This window comes from Hemitrygon akajei, chromosome 10, assembly GCF_048418815.1.
Source record: "Hemitrygon akajei chromosome 10, sHemAka1.3, whole genome shotgun sequence".
Classification (NCBI taxonomy): Eukaryota; Metazoa; Chordata; class Chondrichthyes; order Myliobatiformes; family Dasyatidae; genus Hemitrygon; species Hemitrygon akajei.
In genome coordinates, this window is record NC_133133.1 from 92,595,110 (window position 1) to 92,618,709 (window position 23,600).

At 41.9% G+C, this 23,600-nt stretch overlaps 1 protein-coding gene across 1 annotated transcript in view; it reads left to right on the top strand.

Moving 5' to 3' along the window:
- Positions 1–4,107: 4,107 nt before the first annotated feature.
- LOC140734540 (muscleblind-like protein 3) overlaps positions 4,108–23,600 on the top strand; it is a 255,389-nt gene continuing 235,896 nt past the window's right edge. The window contains exon 1 of the mRNA XM_073058651.1: positions 4,108–4,248. The gene's annotated coding sequence lies outside the window, so the exon portion shown is untranslated. The remainder of the gene's footprint in view (positions 4,249–23,600) is intronic.

The following is a 23,600-nucleotide window of genomic DNA, read 5'->3' on the forward strand; positions in this document are numbered from 1 at the left end:
ATGTACCTCCTGGTTCATCCACAGCTTTTTGTTTGGGAATGTAGAGTAAGTCTTTATAGGCACACACTCATCCACACAGGTTTCAATGAGGTCAGTAATAACTGCAGCATACTCATCCAGGTTCAAAGATGAATCCTGAATACAGTCCGGTGCACCGATTCAAAGCAGTCCTGTAGGCGCTCCTGTGCCTCCCTTGCCATAGCTCCTTGGTCCTCACTATTGCACGTCTTTCCTGTAATGAGTTGAGCAAAACTCTACCCAGTACTCCAAGTGCAGCCTCAACAACTTACACAACTGTAATATAATGCCCCTTCCTCTCTACTCAATGAATAAAAACTAGCAAGCTAAATGCTTTCACCACCCTGTCTATGGCGCTGTTTTCAACAAACTGCATTGTTCTCCTGAGTCCCTCAGTTCCACTCCCTAGTGCCCTTCCATTCACCACCCAAGTTCTACACTGGTTTGACTTTCCAAATTGCATCACCTCACACTTACCTACACTGGAAGTGATTTTCCACTCTTCTGACCACTTCTCTAACTGATCAAGATCGCCCTGTAATCGATCTTCACTATGAACACCACCACCTAATTCTGTATCTATCCTAAACTTACTGACGAAGCCTTGTACATTGTCATCCAAATCATTTACAAAAATAATGACTAACAAGGCTCTCTATGCTGACACCTGCGGCACACCATTCATCACCAGCATCAATTCTGAGGAACGCCCTTTAACCACCACCCTCTGCTTCCTATCCCTCTGCAAATTTTGAAACCCCCAAACTAGTTTCTCCTGGATTCCATGGGACCTAATCTTCCAGACCAGTCTACCATGTAGGACCTTTTGAAGGCCTTGCTAAAGACAAATCCACTGCTCTTCCCTCATCTACCTTTTTGGTGACCTTTTCAAAAAACTCTGAGGAGTTCATCACTCATGACTTCCCATGCACAAAGCCATGCCGCCTCCTCCTAATCAGACTCTGTTTATCCAAATGCTGGTAGATCCTGTCCCTCCGAATTCCCTCTAATAGCATTCCCACTATTGATGTCAGGCTAAGCAGACTGTACTCCCTGTCTTGTCCTTGCGAACTTTCTTAAGCAATGGAACAATATTAACCAGCTTCCAGTCCTCTTCTTATTTGTTTCTTTTTTTGGATACTACCCATTGACCTTGCCTTCACATTTCCCTCCTGCACCTTCTCCAACACCTCTACATTCTTTTCTATGGATTGGAGAATAATCAATGAGATTAAGAAGGGCAAGAGGGACAATCCAACAGACCAAAGGGCCAATGAACCTTACATCAATGCTCAGGAACTTACTAAAGGAGATTCTTAAAGCTTGGAATTACCAACATCTGTTAAAGCATGGACTTATTAGAGAAAATCAGCTCGGCTCTGTGCATGGGAAGTCATGTGGCTGGCATTATTATTGCTGGAGGCTGGGGAGCTATGTGACGGAAGTATAAAGATTATGAGAAAAAGGGTGGAGAGTCAGGGTCTTTTCCCCAAGGTGGAAATGCTTCACTTATTTATTTTAAAAGGTTGAACAAGTTAGGTCTTTATTCTTTGGAGCATAGAAGGTTCAAGGGAGACGTGATAGAGGTATTTAAAATTATGAGGGGGCTAGGGATAGGCTTTTTCCATTGAGAGAAGAACAGATTCAAACAAGAGGACATGAGTTGAGAGTTAGGGGCAACAAAAGTTTAGAGGTAACATGAGGGGGAACTTCTTTACTCAGAGAATGGTAGCTGTGTAGAATGAGCTTCCAGTACAAGTGGTAGAGGCAGGTTCGGTATTGTCATTTAAAGTAAAATTGGATAGGTATATGGATAGGAAAGGAATGGAGAGTTATGAGCCGAGTGCAGGTCGGTGGGACTAGGTGAGAGTAAGTGTTCGGCATGGACTAGAAGGGCCGAGATGGCCTGTTTCTGTGCTGTAATTGTTATATGGTTTACGTAGAGAACAGGCCTTTCCAGTCCAACGAGCCAGCCTGCCCAGCAACCCACCTATTTAACACGTCTAATCACAGAACAATTTACAATGACCAATTAACCTACTAACTGATATGTCTTTGGGCTGGGGGTGGTGTGGAAACCAGAGCACCTGGAGGAAACCAACGTGGTCATGGGAAGAACATACAAACTCTAGAATTGAACTCTGAACTCGGGAATGCCCCAAGCAATAAATTGCTTTGCACTAACAGCTATACCACCATGGCCTGGAATGTCAGACACTGAGGGGTATAACTTTTCAAACACCGGAGGGCATACATAACTTTTCAAACACTACAGGGCATAACTTTTTAAACACTGGGGGGCATAACTTTAAGGTGAAAAGTTTAAACAAGATGTGCCATCTGAGGAATGGTAGGTGCCTGGAACATACTGCCAGATGAGGTAGTAGAAACGGAAACAATGGCAACATTGAAGAGACATTTAGGCCAGCACATGAGCAGGTGGGGAATAGAGGAATATTCAATGTAGACAGATGACATTTGTTTAAATTGGTATCTTTGTTGGCACAGACAAGGTGGGCTGAAATACTGTACAGTTCCATGTTCTATAACATGCTACCAAAACTCTACATATGATCTAACCAAGGTTCCACACAGGAGTAGCCAAACTCTCTGATTTCTCTATTCTCCCTCAAGAAGTAAACCCCTGTGCTTGTTTTGCTTTTCACTCCTGCCCCACCACCTCCCACCAGTTTGTTAACCTGCCGCTCAACTTCTACTGCTCAGTGTTGTTGTACTCTGAGAGCCTCAACCCAGCAATGGAAAGATCCTCTTCCAAATCACCACTCCATTATCCTTCCTCTCAAAATGTCCTGCCTCACATTTACTCCTGTTCAAATTAATTTACCATTTCACGTCCTCCCAAAACCTGATGATTTCCCCTGTATTGAGCACCTGTTAACTCTTCCCCATTTGGTACTATCTGCAAACGGAGAAATTGCTTTTATCCCAGACATGAACAGTGACCAGTAGTAGCCCCAGCAATAAGCCTTGTGGAATACAGTGAGCCGCCTTCTTCCACTTTAGATCCATGCTCCGTGCTCCCTCTCGAACTGCGCAGTTTGCAGCCTGTTCAGAGGACAGTAAAGAATCACCCACCTTTTTGAGTGTCTCATTGAAGTGTAGCAGAGGACATCAGGGAACCCGTTAAATTTTCGAATTTCACAGTGCTGTGCTTTTACTTTTCCAGGGAGTTGGTGCAGAAAGGTGACTTCCTCCACTCTCCCTTTTGCCTCTGCAGAGGCTTCCTGTCATATGGCAACTCCCTGCGATGCTCTCACTTGATGCATCCTCACCTTGGAGCAGCTAAAGTCATGACCACAGCTAATTGTCACAGTCCCTTCCTGTGCTCTGTGCTGGCCACAAATGCTGGCTTGTTGCCTTGTGCCTGTCTGCTCCGTCACAGAATGCCCAGCGGATCATTTCCTCTGGTTGATTCTCCTGCAAAAGGAATTCTTTTGGTTTTGCTTTCAGTTTCCCAACAGACCTTTTGTTCCCTTTCAAAGGTGACTTTGCACAAATACCAGTGGTTGTTCAGATTTATATTAACACGTGCATGTATGAAAAGTGGAATAAATAAACACACTGAACAGGTCTGTGATCAGGAAAGCCTGTATTAGGAGGAGAGAGACAGAATGGGACAGAAAGCTTGTACGCTAATAGCCAAGTCTTTCATCTGATTTGCTTGTGTATGGTCAAGTGACTAGCTGATTGGCAGTAGCACCAGGCATGGGAGCATTCGGTAATGTGTGTATGTATAGATAATATACAGTTTCATTTAATTATAACAGTTTAAAATTAAATTGCCAGTTGATACTATTTTGAGAGGAAGCATCAGCTCTTTAATACTAATGAGCATTCTGAAGTAATGTAACCGGGTTTAGGGGGTGGAGAGAAAATTAATCACATCAGGTATGACTTGCCGATTTACTGCCAAGTTTTTCCACGCATCATATCGCATGTATAATGAACAAAGTCTTTCACTGTCGATATTACGTGCTTTTTAAGGCCAGTTACAATTACTTTGCTTTTTTTTAGGTTGCATCTGACAGAACGCAGCCTCTGGTGTTCTGTACGTAGCTCGTTCTGTTAACTGAACACAAGAGGGTGAGAGTGTGCCATCTCTGCCGATCGTCTCTTCATCATTGTCTGCAGATTGCCTCCCTCTGCTCAGCAGCGTTTTTGAAAGAATTTTTTAGAAAATTCCTTACGACTGCAGGAAACTTTCCACAGGTAAGACTTAACAAATTGCAGTTCTTAGTGGCTGTTCCTGAGATAATGCAAACAGTATTCTGGAGATGATCTGAAAGGGAATGAGATAATGAGATGGCTCGGATATCCATGGATCTGAATGCATCACATCCAGGGTTATCTGAGCAGCAGCTGTGCTTGTTTTGATGTAAGAGGCACTCTCCAATTATAAGTAATCACTTATCTGAGAGAAAACATTCTAATGAAGTTACCACTGTCACCTCTACTGAAGTGGCAGGAAAGATGCTACACTAAAGATACTGCGATCTGATGTATCTGTGGGAATATTATACACTCGCTGAATAAATAATGATACATCTGTCTCTGCAATAAAGTTATTATATAGAGACAAAGGAGACTGCAGATGCTGGAATATGGAGCAATCTCCTGGAGGAACTCAGCAGTTCTGGCAGCATCTGTGGAGGGAGTAGTAACTGTTTCAGGTCAAAACCATTCACCTGGACTGAAAGATAGAGCAGAGATAGCCAATTTAAAGAGGTGAAGGGAAGAGGTGAGGCAACAGCTGGCAAGTGATAGGTGGACTCAATGGTGTTGGGCAGATGGAGGAGTGGAGGGTGGTAATCATTGCAGGGTTGGGAAGTGAAAGATGGAGGCAACAAAGGCTGTAGATGATGAAATCTGATAGGAAAGGAAAGGAGCATAGAGCCAAAGAGAGGTGGTGGGACAGATGGGAATAGTAGGAGAAGGAGATGCAGTGATTGATTGTGTGGGTGATGGACAGATGGATTGGGTAGGGGAAAGGATAGAAAGAGGGTAAAGAGAGTGTGGATAATGGAAGAACTGGAGAAGAGAGAAAGCTATTATATACTGTAGTATTTGAGGTTAGTCTTGCAATTGCAGATGCCTATTTTTTAAATATACTTCTGATGCTGTGTCCAATGCACAGTTACTTGGTAAACAGTTATCGAGTCACCGCGTCCATTAGCCACACCAGTTCACAATGATGTTTGTGACAGTCTGGTTATGAAGTGCTGATCGTGACCTCAATATGTCTCAGAGTCCTTCACAGTGAGCAACGAAGTGATTAAGGGATTTTATAAATTATTTCAGTAGTATTCCAACAATTTTTCACGTCAAAAGCTAGGATTTCTCAGAATTTGATCATCTCGAACCATAATCTATTCTTCAAATTAGAACTAGGTAATTGAAAATTGAAGTCAGGAAGTATTTCTGGAGACAGGCTGATGGAAAACTGGGAGCCTCTTGTGAAGACTTTGAGTGTGAGCATCTCTTCAGTTGGGAGTTGGAGAGAATTTGATAGGCAAGGGTGTGACAAGGTGTGAAACCTTCGATGAATGCAGGTTGGAGCTGAACTATGGTGTCAGCCAGGGCATGGAGTGGATGTGAAGGGAAGGGTCATGCTGTTAACCTACACAAAAACAGCAGACATCTCCGCAGAAGAACTAATACCACTAATTCAACTAATGCCAGCAGATTTAGTTCAAGAGTCAGGAAGTTATGCTGGAGCTTTATAAATCTCTTGTTAGCAGCACCTGGAATATTGCAGTCCGTTCTGGCCACCCATTACAGACAGACAGACAGACAGGCAGGCAGACATACTTTATTGATCCCGAGGGAAATTGGGTTTCATTACAACTGCACCAAGAAATATAGCAATGTTGGGAAAGATGTTGAGGCTCTGGAGTGGGCGTGAAGAGTTTTACCAGGATGCTAACGGAATCAGAGTGAACTTTGATTTAACAAACCTGGGAGGCTGAGGGGAGATCTGATAGAAATTTATAAGATTCTGAGTAGACAGTATATCTTTTCCAGGGCTGAAATGTCTAATACTAGACGGCATGTGTTTAAGGTGAAGGGGGTTAAGTTCAGGGGAAATGTGTGGGTCAAGACATCTTGTTTTACACAGAGTGGTGTGTGCCTGGAATGCACTGTTGGGGTTGGTAGTGGAGTTTGAAGGGCCCTTAGATAAGTACGAGTATACAGAAAATGGAGTGGGTATATGGGCTTGTATAGACGGCAGGGACTAGGTTAGATAGGAATTTATTTGCTTGTTTAAGAACTGCTCTGCACAGCGAACGGTCCTTTGGTCTCAAGTTCACCATCTTCAGCCAATATGTGACCGGCCCCCTTCCCCACATTCTCCCCACCTAAGCGCGAGCTCTTTCATAGTCTAAAGCTGGTGGGAGCCATCTTAACAACATGATTACTTTGATTCAGTTGAAAACCTACAGCCCTGACACTCGATTTTGAGTCCTCTGGGATTCTGAAGTGCTTTCCCATGGGTCTGTGCTGACGTGTGAATCTCAGGTTGGCTGATCTCCATCCACAGAATATACATCACGAAATAATTATTGCCCATGGGACATGCTTTGTTATTATTAGAGATTGGATCAGGCCTCTTGGAGAACACCTGATCCAGGGGATAGTGAAGTGGTTTGACCAACCATGAGAAGTGTTTAAATCCTGCAGCATATCTAATTTATGGAGTTGAATTTTACTCCATCTTCACAGCGGTGATAAAGAGAGAAAGCAAACTATCACATTGTGTGCGTCTTTGAAACATCAGTATATAGCTTTGTACCATAAAATATTGTTAAAGCATTGTCACATTTGGAATGAAATCAATTGATCGGTACCATATTGGACTAATAGAGCAAGTAGAATCACCTACCAGTCTGTGACAAGCTTATCACTGAAGTTGCTATGGAATGGGTCAAGCAAGCAAGGCAGAATTTATGCCATCTGTGTGATGTTGTATATTACAGGAGGTTTTGACTCTTTAAATAGTCTAGATCTTTTTCCCATGGATAGGATGTGAAAAATCAAGTGGGCATATAACTAAGGTGGGTAGAAGGAGTTGTAAAGAGGATCTGAGGGGTACATTTTGCCACACAGACTGTGCTCGATATCTGGAATGTGCTCCCAGAGAAGGAGATGGAACCAGATACAATCAGTATATTTAAGAGGCACTTGGACAGACATTTAAATAGGCAAGGATAGAAGTTCCTAGAGCAGGCAGTTGGGATTAGCACAGATGGCCAAAATGATTGGCATAGACATGGTGGACCAAAGCAACTCTTATGCACTGTCTGACTGACTCGGACATCCAACAACAGTGTCAATCTGAAGTGCCTTCCCTCAGAAGCAAGGGAGAGAAGTTCAAGGTCAAAGCTGATTTTATAAGTAAGCACAGGTGCAATGAAAACCCTACTTGCAGCAGCACCATTGGCACGGAGCATCAGATACACAACATTTACAAGAAAAACAATTTAAAGATAAGTTTGTTGAGTTAGAACAGATAAAAGTGGAAATATTGTTCCTCTAATAAGAGAGTGATAAGAGTTGTGCAGGTTGGTTCAAGAACTGAATAGCTGCTCTTCTTAAACATGGTGGTATGGAACTTCAGACTTCTATGCTGTCTTATGGAGGGTGTGAGAAGATGCAGGGCCTGAATAATGGATATTTTTGATCCTGAATAATGGGTATCTTTGACCCTGAATAGTGGGTATCTTTGATCCTGAATAGTGGGTATCTTTGATCCTGAATAATGGGTATCTTTGATCCTGAATAATGGATATCTTTGATCCTGAATAGTGGGTATCTTTGATCCTGAATAATGGGTATCTTTGATCCTGAATAATGGGTATCTTTGATCCTGAATAATGGATATCTTTGATCCTGAATAGTGGGTATCTTTGATCCTGAATAATGGGTATCTTTGATCCTGAATAATGGGTATCTTTGATCCTGAATAGTGGATATCTTTGATCCTCTAACCATATAACAATTACAACACGGAAACAGGCCATCTCGGTCCTTCTAGTCCGTACCGAACGCTTACTCTCACTTAGTCCCACTGACCCGCACTCAACCCATAACACTCCATTCCTTTCCTGTCCATATACCTATCCAATTTTACTTTAAGTGACAATACCAAACCTGCTTCTACCACTTCTACTGGAAGCTCGTTCCACACAGATACCACTCTGAGTAAAGAAGTTCCCCCTCATGTTACCCTTAAACTTTTGCCCCCTAACTCTCAACTCATGTCCTCTTGTTTGAATCTCCCCTACTCTCAATGAAAAAATTCTATCCACGTCAACTCTATCTATCCCCCTCATAATTTTAAATACCTCTATCAAGTCCCCCCTCAACCTTCTACACTCCAAAGAATAAAAACCTAACTTGTTCAACCTTTCTCTGTAACTTAGGTGCTGAAACCCAGGTAACATTCTAGTAAATCTTCTCTGTACTCTCTCTATTTTGTTGACATCTTTCCTATAATTCGGTGACCAGAACTGTACACAGTACTCAAATTCGGCCTTACCAATGCCTTGTACAATTTTAACATTACATCCCAACTCCTGTACTCAATGCTCTGATTTATAAAGGCCAGCATACCAAAAGCTTTCTTCACCACCCTATCCACATGAGATTCCACCTTCAGGGAACTATGCACCATAGATACTGAATAGTGAGAATCTTTGATCTTGGCTTCATGAGGTAATGACTCATGTAGGTACAACCAATAGTGGGAGGGATGTACCATTGATACACTGGGCTGAGTCCACCAACTTGCTGCAGCTTCTAGCAAGGTCGGATATTAAATAGTAACTCTCCTAAGAATGTCATGTATGTGAAGGGAAGCAGCTTTGACCCCAATGGATGTTTATTTAACCATTAACAAAGGACAAAGACAAATGACAAAAATCCCTCTTAGCACATTTTCCTTTGCCCTTCTCCCTAACAATATATTGTTATCCTGTGGAGTGCCTCGGGGTAATTTACTGCATTGAACTCTGGATACATGCAGCCTTTACGTGCACTGATTACCAGACTGCAAAGCTTACCATCGTGTTACAGTCATAAACCGGTTGTAATTTTATAACTTTTTAGCTTGCAGTACTGGTTTGGATCAAGCCTCTGCTCAACTGGTAACGAATTGAAGATGAGAATACCGAATAAAGTAATTAAAATGACCTGCAATAAATATTCTATGAATGGCTGGGCTTTCTTTCCTATGAATTATATTATGTATTGTCTCTTTGCTGAACTGTCTTAATATAAATTGGCCTCACAGCCTTTTCCATTGTGATTTGATGATGTTTGACACAACCTCCGAATACAAGGATGTCCATTTGCAACAGAGATGAGAAAGAATTTCTTTAGCCAGAGGGTGGTGAATCTGTGAAATCCATTAGCATGGATGGCTGTTGAAGTTGTCATCGAGTACATTTAAAGTGGAGGTTAATAGTTCCTTGATTAGTAAAGTTGTCAAAGTTTGTGGAGAGAAGGCAGGAGAATGGGTTCAGAGGGATAATAAATCAGCCATGATAGAACGGTGGGGCATACGTGTTGGGCCAAATGACCCATTTCTGCTCCTATGTCTTATGGTCTGCAGTTACCTCTGAAATTGAACTACAAAGTGAGTCTCTGGTGAAAGTTCCAGGAGTTTTCTCCTCAGGGGCTCAGTGCTATTGTCACTTTGAAACTGCTGTCTGCTTCACTCTGTTCTTATTGATCAGCCACTGGTCTGCCAGTTTGGTGTCCACATTCTTCACTCCTGTGAGAAAACTCATCACCCCTTCACCCACTTGATTACTGGTTATTATTGCCACATGTACCTGTGGTGAACTACATATACCTGTCTGGGCTGCTCCTGTGGCTCCTCCCACAGACCCCTGCTGACTGCTTCTGTGGCTCCGCCCACAGACCCCTGTATAAAGGCGATTGAGGCCTGATGCCCAGCCTCATTCCCCAGGATGTAGTGTTGTTCATTCTTCCAGTCAATAAAAGCCGATACCTCGCTTCTTACGTCTCAGAGTGAGTTATTGATGGTGCATCAGTACCGAGACGAGACACAGTGAAAAACTTTGTTCTGCATGTTGTCCATACAGATAATTGGAAAACAGAAGACCATAAGATATAGGAGCAGAATTAGGCCATTTGGCCCATCGTGTCTGCTCCACCATTTCAACTTGGCTTATCCAATTTACCTCTCAGCTCCAATCTCCTACCTTCTCCCCATATCCCTTCCAGCCCTGACCAATCAAGAATCTATCAACCCCTGCCTTAAATATACATAAATACTTGGCCTCCACAGCTGCCTGTGGCAAAGAATTCCACAGATTAACCACTTTCAGTTAAAGAAATTCCTCCTCATCTGCGTTCTAAAAAGGTGCCCCCCTATTCAGAGGCTGTGTCCTCTGGTCTTAGACTCTCCCACCATAAAAAACATCCTCTCCACATCCACTCTGTCAAGGCCTTTCACCATTCAATAGATTTCAATGAGGTCACCCCTTATTTTTCTGAATTCTAGTGAATATAGGTCCTGAGCCATCAAACACTCTGTATGATAAGCCATTCAATTCTTGAAACATTTTCATGAATCTCCTTTGAACGCTCTCTAGTTTCAGCACATCCTTTCTAAGATAAGGGGCCCAAACTTGCTCACAATACTCCAAGTGAGGTCTCACCAGTGCCTTATAAAGAATCTTGCTTTTATATTCTAGTCCTTATGAAATGAATGCTAACATTGCATTTGCCTTCCTCACTACAGACTCAACCTGCAAATTAACCTTTAGGGAATCCTGCACAAGGAGTCCCAAGTCCCTTTGTTCCTCAGTGTTTTGAATTTACTTTCCACTTAGAAAATAGTCAACCCTTTCATTTCTTCTACCAAAGTGCATGACCATACACTTCCCTACACCATATTCCATTTGACATTTCTTTGCCCATTCTTCTAATCTCTCTTTCTGTAGCCTCTCTACTCCTCAAAAGTACCTGTCCCTCCATCTACCTTCTTATCATCTGCAAACATTTCAACAAAGCCATCAATTCCATCATCCAAATCATTGACATATAATGTAAAAAGAAGTGGTCCCGACACAGACCCCTGTGGAACTCCACTAGTCACCAGCAGCCAACTAGAAAAGGTTCCCTTTATTCCCCCTGTTTGCCTCCTGCCAAACATCCACTGCTTTACCATTCTAGAGTCTTTCCTGTAATTCCATGGGCTCATAGCTTGCTAAGCAGCCTCCTATGTGGCACCTTGTCAAAGGCCTTCTGAAAATCCAGGTACACAACATCAGTTGTGTGTTGTTCCTTTGTCTATCCCTGCTTGTTATTTCTTCAAAAAATTTCAATTGATTTGTTAGGCAAGATTTTCCCTTGAGGAAACCATGCTGACTCTGGCCTGTTTTATCACATGCTTTATCTGTTTACCCTAAGACCTCATCCTTAACAATCGACTCCAACATTTTCCCTGCCACTGAGGTCAGACTAACTAGCCTACAGTTTCCTTTCTTCTGCCTCTTTCTTTTCTTGAAGAGTGAAGTCACATTTGCAATTTTCCAGTCTTCTGAAACCATTCCAGAAACTAGTGATTCTTGAAAGATCATTACTAATACCTCCATGATCACTACAACCATCTTTTACAGAACTCTGGGGTGTACACCATCTGGTCCAGGTGACTTATCTACCTTCAGATCTTCAGTTTCCCCAGAACCTTCTCTCTAGTTATGGTAACTTCACACACTTCATACCTTCTGACACCTGGAACTTCCACCATATTGCTAGTGTCTTCCACAGTGAAAACTGATGCAAAATTCTTATTCATTTCATCTGCTATTTCATTGTCCATCATTACTAGCGCTCCAGCATAGTTTTCCAGCGGTCCAATATCTACTCTCACCTCGCTTTTATACTTCATGTATCTGAATGCAAAACAACACATTTCACTGTGATGCACACATATATGATCTTTAATAAAGCTAATCTTTAATATTTATCTTCATTTAAAAAAATGCCTTTTTCTATCTTTGGGCAAGATCTGTTAGGGATTATTCTGGAGTTGTGGATTGTGTAATTATAGACTAACTCAAATGAGAACCAGTTTTCAGGAATTGAAACCTGTACACAATTTAACTTCCAACTAATACTCTGTGGCTAGTGAAGCTCACTTTTTACACTTTATGTATCTGAAGAAACTTTTGGTGTCCTATTGAATATTATTGAGTAGCTCACTTTTGTATTCCATTTTTTACCTTCTTAATGACATTTTTAGTTGCTTTCTGCTAGTATTTGAAACTTTCCTAATTCCTCTAACTTCCCACTAATTTTTGCTGTATTATATGCCCTGTTTTGGCTTTTATGTTGGCTTTGACTTCTCTCATTAGCCACATTATGTCGTCTGTCATGTAGCATTCTTCAAGCATAAGTACTGTACATTGAGGCAGTATAATGGGAAATCAATAACAGAATGCAGAATATAGTCTCACAGTTACAGAGACAATGCAGCACAGACAGCAATAAGGTACAAGGGCTATGATGCGGTAGATTGTGAGGTGTAGAGTTCAAGAGGAAAATTCAGTGATCTTATAACAGTGGATTAGAAGCAGTCCTTGAGTCTGGTGGCACATGTTTTCAAGCTGTTTGTGTCTTACTTGATGGAAGGGGGAACAACAGACAATCATAGGGTCAAGAGGGCTCCTTGATTATGTTGGCTGTTTATCTGAGGCTCACTCACATACTCACATAAACACACACATGTAAACACAGTGCCTATGAAAAAATATTTACTCCCCTTGGAAGTTTTCCTGTTTTATTGTTTTACAATATTGAATCACAGTGATTGAATTTGGCTGTTTTGACACTGATCAATAGAGAAAAAACTCCTTCATGTCACAGTGAAAACAATTTTCTACAAATTGGTCTAAAGTTATTACAATTATTAAACAAAATAATTGATTGCATTATTACTCACCACCTTCAAGTCAGTATTTAGTACAGTAGATGCACCTTTGGCAGCAATTACAGCCTAGAGTCTGTGTGGATTGGTCTCTATCAGCTTTGCATATCTGGACACTGCAATTTTACCACATTCTCTTTACAAAACTGTTCAATTTCTGTCAGAGTGCATGGGGACTATGAGAGAACAGCCCTTTTCAAGCACAGCCACACATTCTCAATTGGATTGAGGTCTGGACTCTGACTTAGAACACAGAACATAGAAAACCTACAGCACAATACAGGCCCTTCAGCCCACAAAGCTGTGCTGAACATGTACTTAACTTTAGAAATTATGGAGGATTACCCATAGCCCTCTATTTTTCTAAGCTCCATGTACCTATCCAGGAGTCTCTTAGAAGACCCTATCATATCCGACTCCACCACTGTTGCCAGCAGCCTATTCCACACACTCACCACTCTCTCCATAAAAAAAACTTACCCCTGACATCTCCTCTGGCCCTACTTCCAAGCACCTTAAAACTATGCCCTCTCATGTTAGCCATTTCAGCCCTGGGAAAAAGCCTCTGACTATCCACACGATCAATGCCTGTCATCATTTTATACACCACTATCAGGCCACCTCTCATCCTCCATCGCTCCAAGGAGAAAAGGCCGAGTTCACTCAAACTATTCTCAAAAGACATGCTGCCCAATCCAGTCAACATCCTTGTAAATCTCCTCTGCACCCTTTCTATGGTTTCCACATCCTTCCTGTAGTGAGGTGATGAGAACTGAGCACAGTACTCCAAGTGGGGTCTGACCAGGGTCCTGTATAGTTGTAACATTATCTCTCAGCTCTTGAACTCAATCCCACGGTTGATGAAGGCCAATGCACCGTAGCCTTTCTTACCCACAGAGTCAACCTGCACAGCAGCTCTGAGTGTCCCATGGACTCGGACCCCAAGATCCCTCTGATCCTCCACGCTGCCAAGAGTCTTACCATTAATACTATATTCTGCCATCATATTTTACCTACCTAAGTGAACCACCTCACACTTATGTGTTGAACTCCATCTGCCACTTCTCAGCCCAGTTTTGCATCCTATCAATGTCCCGCTGTAACCTCTGACAGCCCTCCACACTATCCACAACACTCCCAACTTTTGTGTCATCAGCAAATTTACTAACCCATCCCTCCACTTCCTCATCAAGGTCATTTATAAAAATCATGAAGAGAAGGGGTCCCAAAACAGATCCCTGAGGCACACCACTGATCACTGATCTCCATGCAGAATATGACCCATCTACAACCACTCTTTGCCTTCTGTGGGCAAGCCAATTCTGGATCCACAAAGCAAGGTCCCCTTGGATCCTATGCCTCCTTACCTTCTCAATAAGCCTTCCATGAGATAACTTATCAAATGCCTTGCTGAAATCCACATACAGTACATCTACTGCTCTACCTTCATTAACGTGTTTAATCACATCCTCAAAAAATTCAAACATGTTCGTAAGGCACAACCTGCCTTTGACAAAGCCGTACTGACTATTCCTAATCATATTATGCCTCTCCAACTGTTCATAAATCCTGCCTCTCAGGATCTTCTTCATCAACTTACCAACCACTGAGGTAAGACTCACTGGTCTATAATTTCCTGGGCTATCTCTACTCCCTTTCTTGAATAAGGGAACATCTGCAACCCTCCAATCCTCCGGAACCTCTTCTGTCCCCAATGACAATGCAAAGATCATCGCCAGAACCTCAGCAATCTCTTCCCTCGCCTCCCACAGTAGACTGGGGTACATCTAATCCGGTCCTGGCAACTTATCCGACTTGATGCTTTCCAAAAGCTCCAGCAAATCCTCTTTCTTAATATCTAAATGCTTAAACTTTTCAGTCCACTGTAAGTCATTCTGTACAATTGCCAAGATCCTTTTCCATAGTGAATACTGAAGCAAAGTACTCATTAAGTACCATAGCTGTCTCCTCCGGTTCCATACACACTTTTCCACTGTCACACTTGATTGGTCCTATTCTCTCATGTCTTATCATTTTGCTCTTCACATACTTGTAGAATGCCTTGGGGTTTTCCTTAATCCTGTCCACCAAGGCCTTCTCATGGCCCCTTCTGGCTCTCCTAATTTCCTTCTTAAGCTCCTTCCTGCTAGCCTTATAATCTTCTAGATCTCTATCATTACCTAGTTTTTTGAACCTTTCATAAGCTTTTCTTTTCTTCTTGACTAGATTTTCAACAGCTTTTGTACACCATGGTTCCTGTACTCTACCATCCTTTCCCTGTCTCATTGGAACGTACCTATGCAGAACACCACACAAATATCCCCCTGAACATTTGCCACATTTTTGCCGTACCTTCCCCTGAGAACATCTATTCCCAATTTATGCTTCCAAGTTCGTGCCTGATAGCTTCATATTTCCCCTTACTCCAATTAAATGCTTTCCTAACATGTCCATTTCTATCTCTCTCCAGTGCTATGGTAAAGGAGATAGAATTGTGATCACTATCTTCAAAATGCTCTCTCACTGAGAGATCTGACACCCGACCAGGTTCATTTCCCAATACCAGATCAAGTACAGTCTCTCCTCTTGTAGGCTTTTCTACATATTGTGTCAGGACACCTTCCTGAACACACCTAACAAACTCCACCCCATCTAAACCCTTTGCTCTGGGAGATGCCAATCAATATTTGGGAAATTAAAATCTCCCACTATGACATCCATGACTTGGCCACTCAAGTAGAGTAACTTTGTTGTTTTTAAGCATTCCTGTGTAGCTTTGGCTTTATGCTTGGGGTCATTGTCTTGTTAGAAAACAAATCTTCTCCCAAGTCACAGTTCTCTTGCAGACTGCATCAGAATTTCCTTCGGGATTTCCCTGTATTTTGCTGCATTCATTTTACCCTCTACCTTCACAAGCCTTCCAAATCCAGCTGCAGCGAAGCATCCCCACAGCATGATGCAGCCACCACCATGGGATAGTGTAGAGAGCTTCAGGGGTTACACGGAACACAGTAGGGATGGTGTGTGGCTTATGCCAAACACATCATTTAGTCTGATCAAGTCAAGTTTATTGTCATTTTGACCATAAACTGCTGGTACAGTACGCAGTAAAAATGAAACAACGTTCCTCCAGGACCCTGGTGCTGCATGAAACACAAAACTACACTAGACAGCACAAGGCTACACTAGACATGTAAAACAACATAAAAACTGCACTGGACTACAGACCTGCACAGGACTACATAAAGTGCACAAAACAGTGCAGGGCAGTATAAACAAGACAATAGGCACAGTAGACGACAAATTACAATATAATAATAAATGATGTAGATGTCAGTCTGGACTCCGAGTATTGAGGAGTCTGATGGCTTGGGGGAAGAAACTGTTACATAGTCTGGTTGTGAGAGCCCAAATGCTTTGGTGCCTTTTCCCAGATGGCAGGAGGGAGAAGAGTTTGTATGAGGGGTGCGTAGGGTCCTTCACAATACTGTTTGCTTTGCGGGTGCAGCGTGTGATGTAAATGTCTATAATAGTGGGAAGAGAGACCCCGATAATCTTCTCAGCTGACCTCACTAACTGCTGCAGGGTCTTACGATCCGAGACGGTGCAATTCCCAAACTAGGCAGTGATGCAGCTGCTCAGGATGCTCTTAATACATCCTCTGTAGAATGTGGTGAGGATTGGGGTGGGAGATGGACATTTCTCAGCCTTTGTAGAAAGTAGAGACGCTGCTGGGCTTTCTTGGTTATGGAGCTGGTATTGAGGGACCAGGTGACCTTCTCCGCCAGGTGAACACCAAGAAATTTGGTGCTCTTAATGATCTCAACAGAGGAGCTGTCGATGTTCAGCGGAGAGTGGTCGCTCCATGCTCTCCTGAAGTCAACAACCATCTCTTTTGTTTTGTTCACATTCAGAGACAGGTTGTTGGCTCTGCACCAGTCCATTAGCCAGTGCACCTCCTCTCTGTAAGCTGACTCGTTGTTCTTGCTGATGAGACCTACCACAGTCATGTCATCGGCGAACTTGATGATGTGATTCGAGCTGCACAGTCATGAGTCAGCAGAGTGAACAGTAGTGAACTAAGCACACAGCCCTGGGGGGCCCCCTGTGCTCAGTGTGATGGTGTTGTAGATGCTGCTCCCGATCCGGACTGACTGAGGTTTCCCAGTCAGGAAGTCTAGGATCCAGTTGCAGAGGGAGGTGTTCAGGCCCAGTAGGCTCAGCTTTCCAATTAGTTTCTGAGGGATGATTGTGTTGAATGCAGAACTGAAGTCTATGAACAGCATTCTAATGGCAAAAAAAGTCAATTTTGGTTTCATCAGACCATAGAACCTTCTTCCAGCTGACTTCAGAGTCTCCCACATGCCTTCTGGCAAAACTGTAGCTGAGATTTCATGTGAGTTTCTTTCAATAATGGCTTTCTCTTTGCCGCTCTCCTGTAAAGCTGCAATTGGTAAAGAACCCAGGCAACAGTTGTTGAATGTGCAGTCTCTCCTATCTCAGCCACTGAAACTTGAAACTCCTCCAGAGTTTCAAAGGTCTCTTGGTGGCTTTCCTCACTAGTCCCCTTCTTGCACAGTCACTCAGTTTTTGAGGTCGGCCTGCTCTAGGTAGATTTACAGCTGTGCCATATTCTTTCCATTTCTTGATGACTGACTTAATTGTAATCCAAGGGATATTCGGTGATTTTGGAAATTTTCTTGTATTCATCTCCTGACTTGTGCTTTTCAATAACCTTTTCATGGAGTTGCTTGGAGTTTTTGCCAGGATACTGACTCACCAGTAGCTGGACCTCCTTCTTCTTCTCTCTCTGTCTTTTAATGGCAGCTGGCTGTCCAACTTAGATACATTTCCACCACCAGCAGGACTGGAGTATGGTGTAGAGAGTTGGGAAATAAAACCCCTACTAGTTCTTTATCAATTGAAAACTAAATTATTCTAAAAGCCCCAGAGATTGTAAATAACAGCACACAATATTGTGAATTAAATTAATGTCACTTCCATAACTAGTAAAGTTTTTAATCAAAAACTATCAACCCCTAAAGATAACCTACACTTGCTTTCTTTCAACCTTATATGCTTCACATTGTGAAAGAATGTGTTCAACTGTTTCATAATGATGTCAAAACCTATACACCCCAGACTGATGTTTTCCAACAAGATATCAGGAATAATTAAGCATATTTTGACCAATTCTAAGCCAAGTCAATATAATTCCTTCCCTTCTTGTTTTACCCCCTTCTCCCATCAATCTGACAATTTTGTGTATTCTGTAAAAGTGTCTCCTTTATGCCCATTATTTCTCAAGGTTTACCATAATTCCCTAATTCTTAGTCCTACCAACCCCTTAGCTCTTGATTTGCTAAGTGGAATGTCTATATCCACAGTCAAAAGTTTAACAGCTTTTTTGGTCAAACAATCAACCCACTCATTCCCTCCACATCTCTATGTGTAGGGACACATGAGAAGCATAGAAACATAGAAAACCTACAGCACAATACAGGCCCTTCGGCCCACAAAGCTGTGCCCAACATGTTGTTACTTTAGAACAACCTTAGAAACATAGAAAAAAAGTGGACGTGTAATCCAATACCACGAATATGAAATAAAGTTTGAAGACATTCTAGCAGTAGATCTGACTTACTGCTAGAATGACGTGTTTTCAGATGGGTCAAAACCAAAAAGAATCTGAACAAGTTACAGCTTTGCAAGGACGAATTTCCTCCAACCACTGTCAGCCCAAAATGATGGCAACCAATCCTGCTGTGTATACTGATAAATGGTTAGTAAGACGTTTCTTTCTTGCTACCAGTAATTCAGGCAGAAAAAAACAGCCACACCAACATTCTCAGTTAAATTTTCTCTTGATCCATCAGTACAAGAGGTTAACATATCACAATAATTTTCCTTAATATATTGATGAACCAACAGACTCTCAGGCTTATCAGGATCCATGACCATCATTAAATCATGTAACCTTAAATCAATTGAAGTTATTGGAACAAACCAAGGTATGGTTACTGAAAATCTAGAGTGGGACATACTGTATAATCCAGCAAACACATATTCCTAGCGTGATAAGAACTCAGCCACCCAAAACTAAAATCACTCTTCTTGTGATGTTCCCAACAGTCTCCCAACACACTTAACAGGGTGATCATTTCCCTGCTCCCTCTAATTAATCCAGTATGTTAACAACAACTTCATCCTCCACAACTGTAAGGGTAATTGTCCCATTTCAATCAGCAAAGCTGAAACAGGAGGTGACCTTACTGCACCATAACCCAGTCTTAAAGCCTGTGCTTGTATCACATCCAAACATTTTAGATTTGAAGATGAAGCTGATCCATAAGCCACAAAGCCAAATCATGCACCGATCTAATTAAACAAATATAAATGATCAAGAGAGATTTTTTGTAACCCCCCCCCCCACCAAGAATACCCACCTGTGAATATTATTTTACTGAAATGGTGCTTCTGTGCCAGCTTATTATCCAGCCACACGCCGAGAAATCTTACCACTGGCACTTCCTATTATCCAGCCACACACGCCGAGAAATCTTACCACTGGCACTTCTTATTATCCAGCCACACGCCGAGAAATCTTACCACTGGCACTTCTTATTATCCAGCCACACGCCGAGAAATCTTACCACTGGCACTTCTTATTATCCAGCCACACACGCCGAGAAATCTTACCACTGGCACTTCCTATTATCCAGCCACACACGCCGAGAAATCTTACCACTGGCACTTCTTATTATCCAGCCACACACGCCGAGAAATCTTACCACTGGCACTTCCTATTATCCAGCCACACACGCCGAGAAATCTTACCACTGGCACTTCTTATTATCCAGCCACACGCCGAGAAATCTTACCACTGGCACTTCTTATTATCCAGACACACGCCGAGAAATCTTACCACTGGCACTTCTTATTATCCAGACACACGCCGAGAAATCTTACCACTGGCACTTCTTATTATCCAGCCACACGCCGAGAAATCTTACCACTGGCACTTCTTATTATCCAGCCACACGCCGAGAAATCTTACCACTGGCACTTCTTATTATCCAGCCACACACGCCGAGAAATCTTACCACTGGCACTTTTTATTATCCAGACACACGCCGAGAAATCTTACCACTGGCACTTCTTATTATCCAGCCACACACGCCGAGAAATCTTACCACTGGCACTTTTTATTATCCAGCCACACGCTGAGAAATCTTACCACTGGCACTTCTTATTATCCAGCCACACGCCGAGAAATCTTACCACTGGCACTTCTTATTATCCAGCCACACGCCGAGAAATCTTACCACTGGCACTTCTTATTATCCAGCCACACGCCGAGAAATCTTACCACTGGCACTTCTTATTATCCAGCCACACGCCGAGAAATCTTACCACTGGCACTTCTTATTATCCAGACACACGCTGAGAAATCTTACCACTGGCACTTCAGGAGTTTGATTATATAATTTCAAATCAAGTGCAGTTCTATTGATTGTCTTTGTAAAACACGTAACTTGTGTTTTCGCTACTGAAAGCTTAAAACCCTATCTATTTGCCCACCCTTTGACCTTATTAATCACTAATTGCATCCTATTTACAGTTAAATTGAAATTTCTACCTGTGATCCATATAACTCCATCATCTGCAAAATGTGATTTACCCAGCCCAGTACCCATCTCAGAGAAAACATCAATAATCATAATATTAAACAATAAAGGACCACAAATACTGCCTTATGGGATCCCATTCTCTATCTCATAGAAGTCCAAATGTACCTACCTACCCTTACCTGCATAGACTGTCCAAATAAAAAACTCAGAAAAAAATTATATGGCCTTCCTCTCACTCCTAATTTCCATATTTTAGTCAAAAGTCTCTCCCTCCATAACATATCTAATGCTTTTTTATATCAAAACATATTGCCATTACAAATTCCTTAGTTAAAAGTCCTGTGGCTTTCTAATATCATCTTCCAAACATAAAACTGAATCCAATGTCATTCTACCTTTCTGAAATCTGCTCTGATAAAACGCTGTATCACCTTTTTTTTCCAAAATATAATTCAGCTGTTCTATTATCATATGTTCCACAAGTTTACACAAATGGAATGTTAATGATATTGGTCTATAACCAGAAGGATCCGATGGGGGTTTCCCAGGTTTTAGAATAGGCACTACTACTTCCATTTTCCAGGAGGAGGGAAGATGGCCTAAACTCCAAATATGATTCAAAAATTTTAATATTATCTCAAGAATATCAGCAACATGTTTAAAAATACAGTAACATACTGTATATCATCCTTCCCTGGAGTCGTCTGACCTGTACTATTATTAGCAACAGTTGGACCTTCCAGATGCTGGTGTATTTTAACTACAATCAATTGAAACACCTTGACTGCACACAGGTGATCCCCATTTAACTAATTATGTGACTTCTAAAGCCAATTGGCTTCTCTGATTTTGGTGTGTCATATTAAAGGGGGTGAATACTCACACAATAAATGAGTTTGTGTTTTCTGTTTGTAATTAATCTAGCTTGCTTTGTAGAGTCAACCAACTGGCGGGTGTGTTCAAGGACATCTTCAATCTCCCACTGTTGTATTCAGATTTTCCCATATGATTCATACAGGTGGCAATCGTGCCAGTGCCCAAGAGCAGAGTGAGCTGCCTCAACAACCATTACCCAGTGACATTCACATCTACTGTGATGAAGTGCTTTGAGGGATTGGTCATGGCTACAACAAACTCTTGCCTAAGCAAGGAGCCAGACCCACTGCAATTCTCCTATTGTCATAATAGGTCTACAGTGGATGCAATCTCTCTGGCTCTCCACTCGGCCTTGGATCACCTGGACAATAGTAATATTTACAACCGACTGCTGTTCACTCATTACAGCTCAGCGTTAAAACGCAATAATACTCTCAGTTCTAATCAAGAAACTCCAAAGCCTGGGCCTCTGTACCTCCATCTGCAATTGGATCCTTGACTTCATCACAAGGAGACCACAGTATGTGTTGATGGGAAATAACACCACCTCCTCCCCTGTCAGTCAGCACTTCGAGGATGTGTGCTTCGCACATTACTCACTTTACACCCACAACTGTGTAGCTAGGCACAGCTTACAAACCACCTATAAATTTGCCAACATAATTATTATTGGCAGAATTCCAGATGGTAACAAAGAGGCATACATGAACAAAATAGATCAGCTGGTTGAGTAACAACTGAGTAACAATGGAGTCACAGCAACAACTTGTAGTCAACATTAGTAAGACCAAGGAATTGATTGTGCACTTCAGGAAAGGTAAGTCAAGGGAACACACACCAGTCTTCATCGAGGGATCAGCAGTGGAAAGGGTGAGCAGTTTCAAGATCTGGGTGTCAACATCTCTGAGGATCTATCTTGGGCCTAACATATAGATGCAATTGCAAAGAAGGCTTGGCAGCAGCTACGTTTCATTAGGATTTTGAGGAGAATTGGTACATTGCATATTTCTACAGATATACCATGGAGAGCTTTCTAACTGGTTGCATCACTGTTTGGTATGGAGGGGCCACTGCAAAAAAATCAGAAAAAAGTGAAGAAAGTTATGAACTCAGCCAGCTCTATCATGGAACTAGTCTCCACAGCATTCAGGACACCTTCAAAAGGCGGTGCCTCAGAATGACAGCATCCATCATTAAGGACCCCCATCACACAGAATCTGCCCTCTTCTCATTGCTACCATCAAGATGGATGTATAGGAGCCTGAAGACACACACACAATGATTCAAGTACAGTTCTTCCCCTTTGCCATCAGATTTCTGAATGGACAATGAAGCCATGAATACTTCCTGACTAATTTTCCCTCTCTTTTTGCACTACTCATTTAATTAATTAAATTTAATTTTTATGTATATTTCTTATTATAATTTCTAGTTTTTATTATTATATATTGCAGTGTACTGATGCCGCAAAACAACAAATTTCACAACATACGCGGGTGATATTAAACCTGATTCTGAAACGTAGTCAATTTTTATTTTATTACACTTTGACTTCAACATTTCTAGAACAGGATGCGTCATTGTTTAAGTGTAGGGAACCATCCTGTGCTGGGAGTTTAAGAAGATCCCTGTTCTGAATTGGTTAGCATTGAAGGTAAAAGGAAGGGAGCTTCATTCAAATGTTAGCTGACACTTTAAGAAAGGCTTGATTGAAATCTCTGTAACAGGTAGATTTATTGACAAGTAACATTCCTATTTCCCAATCTTTGTTAGACTCTATGGATGAATGAATGTCAGAGTAAAGTAGGACTTCCAATTCCTCAAAAAAAATTCTATTTTTTGGCTAGCTTTTCTCTTACACTTTAGCTTAATCTGCCTTTATTCGATAATAGTTTCATCAATCAGAAATATAGTTGTTTTTGTCATGAATTTGGATAGTACAAAAAACAGTCCATACTGCCTACTCAGTACACAAACATCTAATGCCCATTTACCTTAAACCAATACTAAATCCCTTTTTATTCTCCCCACATTCCCATCAGCTTTGCCAAAGTTATAACACTAACCTACAAACTACAGGCAAGTAATTGTGATCA